Genomic DNA, 4,058 nt, shown 5'->3' with positions numbered 1-4,058 from the left:
CTAATTATAGTCATCTATTACAGACACAATTAAAACCTGGCTAATTTACTGCAGCCCGACGCTCGCACATCCAGCTGATTTATACCGGTTCTCAATGACACCCGGAGGACACACTCACACACACAACTGCACAGACTTGCATGAACAGAGAAGGGGAGAGAAACTCAAGGAGACACACACAGAGATTTGTCTTTCATTCTATTTTCTTTAGCTGGCTGTATTTTGAAATATGCAACACATTGACCTTATGTCGACTTGTGTAGCATCTGAGGAGTGTTAACAACAGATTGTTTCCATGGCAGACATCTAGACGTGTCTTAAGGGCTGGTCACACGATTTAAACAGCAACGTTTAATGGAAAAATAATTAATTTACAAGCAAACTGCGTTCATCTAGTAATCTAAGAGTAAAGTCAATCTTGTTAAGGTATTGTTTTGGCATTAAATCTTTATTGACGGGACTGAGCATGAAAGAGGGAGAGAGAGAGGGGAAGACACGCAGGTCGAAACGGAACCTGCGGCCACTGCAGGAGGTAAAGTAAATCTTAGCCGGGACCATTCATGTCCAAGGTAGTCCTCAAGTCTGAGTGAATGGAGGGTTTGCAAATGGAGGAAGATATGGTGGCACATTAGCTGCGCCATTGATGAGGTTATAGAGCAGTTTGTGGATGTTAATGAGACACACGTTGATTGAACACATATTTTTGATTAAACTGCAGTATTATTACTATGGCTGCATTTATTGTGTCACTCAGTTTCCTTAACTTCTCTCAGTCTACCTGTTTTTCTATTGTTATTATTATTATTATTATTATTATTATTATTATTATTATTATTATTTATTTATTTATTTATTTATTTTTTTTTCCCATTCATTGTGGACAGGTAAACCAATACCTTATGATTAAACAATTCACATCTTACCCCTAACTACGGCACTTCAGAAATTATGATTTTTCACATCCCCATGTCCCCATGAAGTCTACTGGTCCAGATCAGGTGAGAGTTTATGAGGGATCAGGTCCTAAAGAGGTGTCAACAAACTAGTCCACACACACTATTTGTGTTTGTACAGTGAAGTGTTTGTTCAGAACTCGTGTCTATTGGTCCTGGCAGTGTGGCCTGTTTATAATAACTGTCACTTCAGGTCATACACACCTACAGGACAGACCAGAAAGACAGACAGAGAGAGAGAGAGAGAGAGAGAGAGAGAGAGAGAGAGAGAGAGAGAGAGAGAGAGAGAGAGAGAGAGAGAGAGAGAGAGAGAGAGAGAGAGAGAATATGTCAGCAATTTTCTTGGTCCTCCAATAGGTTGTCAAGGTGTGAGGTTGCTGTGGCAACCAGGCTCCGCCTCCTGGTGGGATAGGCCATATCTATGTCTGGGTTTGCTCCTCCCCCAAATGTATCAATCAGGTCGAACTCCTGACAGTGGACCCGCCCACCTGAGGAGGCTCTGCCAATAGAAACCCCATCATCTCTCTCTCTCTTCCTCTCTCTCTCTCTCTCTCCCAGCAGCCCTCAGGTGATGCGGCGCTTCAAGGGTTAAGTCGGCAGCGTGCTAGATCTCTGCAGAGGTGACAGATGCTTCCTATCCCACCCAGCACCACAGGGGAACCGGAGACACGCAGAATACCAATGAGCCTCAGTCTGTGACAAACACACACACACACACACACACACACACACACACACACACGCACACAATTACACACGCACGCACAGGCATAAATATTCATATGGGAACGCAGAGAGATCACAAATGTACCCCAAAACACGCCGCCCCGAACCCATACGTATGCGCAGAAGCATCCGCCGCGTACCTGCTGGGCTAAATAAAAATATGTCATATTTATGATAATCATCTGTATGCCCATCAAATGAACGTCGCCCTGCTCTGTGCGAGCGGCGCTAAAACAGATAGATGTGCACGACTTGCTTTCCAGCGGGAGTCAGGCAGATGTGATCCTTTGTCTCCACACATGACCTGCCACGGAGGGCCGCGGCCACGCAGCCGTGTAGGGTGGCAGGCGTGCGCGTAAACACGCACGCATGCATGCAGATACACCCGAGCATATGGCACGCACCCGGCATAATGCACACAAGCGGACGCGTGCACACGCCATAAAAGTGACAGCTGTCGTTATGATGGAGCACTCGGAGGAGGGGAAGTGAAGGCTTAGCCACCGCGCAACATGATGTCGAGAAGACCTGCTATTCATTTTCAGCTTAATATGTTCCAGCCCATTGGAAAAACATTGCAGCATATAATGTAAGCAATTTCATATGCGCCCACCGCACTCCTCACAGCTTTCCGTGTGACGCGCCCGGCTGGATGAAGAGACCAGATTTAGCTGATGGTTGACTGACTTCACAAATAACACACAGCCTGGGAGTGTGCGTGAGGAGATGTCTGCCTGGGGTTTGGTGTGTGTGTGTGTGTGTGTGTGTGTGTGTGTGTGTGTGTGTGTGTGTGTGTGTGTGTGTGTGTGTGTCTGAGTAAAGCATTTGGATTTGATTGTGCATGGCTGTACGTGCGTGTGCATGTGTGTGAGAGTGCGTGTCTGTTCCTGGGTGTGTGTAGGCCTGTTAATTAATCTGCTCCCCTTCATGTCTCTGTTATGCATCTCTGCACTTTTCTCCATCACTGCAGCTTCACTTGATTGTGGTGTTTATCCACCAAAGCTGCAAAGATGATCAGCAGAGTGACAGTGGATGAATGTCTCCACCATCACAGATGCAAATAGGCCCAACGTTTAAACACACAACACACACACACACACCAAATCACTAATTCTCTCTTTGAAAACAAAACATTAGTTTACATACATGTGCCACGCATTGGCATCTGATGTCTCTTCTCTTTGGCAAAAAAGAAATGCTCATACACACACAGGCGTGTTTTCACACACACATGCACACACACAGGCACAGAGAGCCCCAGCCGGTCCCCTGCATCTTTATATGGGTAAATAAATGGTGTGCTTGGCAGTGGGTAAATGCATGTGCTCTCACCCTGCAGGCCCAGATGGCGGCCCAGTCGTTTGCTTTGCCTTGTTTTGTTTAATTACTACAATCAACTCTCTATTTCTTCAATTAATCACCACCAACCTGTTCCATTAGTCGCTCTCCCTCTCTCTCTCTCTCTCGCTCTCCCTCCCTCTCTCTCTCTCATACACATGCATACACACTTTCACACAAATCACAAAGGCTGCAGAGCAATGTTCAGACATCAAACAGATCCATGCACAGAAAAATGGCAAATATACAAAAAGACAGATGCACATTGATATTGAGCAAGCAGGGCATTCATGCAAATGCCACCCACACACACACCAACACACACACACACACACACACACACACACACACACGCACACACACACACACACACACACACACACATACACTGTGTATCCATGACTTCAGAGGACATTACATTGCCTTACCATAACCATAATCCCAACTCAAACCTAAACATAAACTCATCCTGACTCAGAATTTAATGATTCACGTCATGGGAACTCAATTTTGTCCCCAGGAGGAAGACAAGTCCCCACAATGTAACTGTGTAAACATATTTAGGTCCCCACAACATGAGTAATACCTGAACTATACAAATCACAAAAGGCTGCACAGCAATGTTCACACATCAAACCGGTCCATGCACAGAAAGATGGAAAACGCACAGCAGACTGACACTGACATGTTAATATTAAGCAACATAGCACACACACACATACACACACACACACACACACACACACACACACACACACACACACACACACACACACACACACACACATACACCCAGCTGTGGCCCCTGTGGAGTTGTTAGCATTTGCAACGATTAAACTTCATATGAACCTTATGATGAAGAAAGCGAGGGACAGAAAACACGCAGCCGGCTGTGGCACATGCACAGTGATGGGATAGAGGGATGGAGAGAGGAGGAAGAAGAGGAAGAGGAGGAAGAGGAGGAAGAGGAGTGGAGCACCGAGGCTGCGTGGAGGTGGCTGACAGCAGCCGGGTGCGCGAGAATAACGGGGCGGAAAGCAC

The sequence above is a fragment of the Limanda limanda genome, chromosome 19, assembly GCF_963576545.1.
Source record: "Limanda limanda chromosome 19, fLimLim1.1, whole genome shotgun sequence".
In the NCBI taxonomy this organism is placed as follows: domain Eukaryota; kingdom Metazoa; phylum Chordata; class Actinopteri; order Pleuronectiformes; family Pleuronectidae; genus Limanda; species Limanda limanda.
This window is presented reverse-complemented; position numbering follows the sequence as displayed.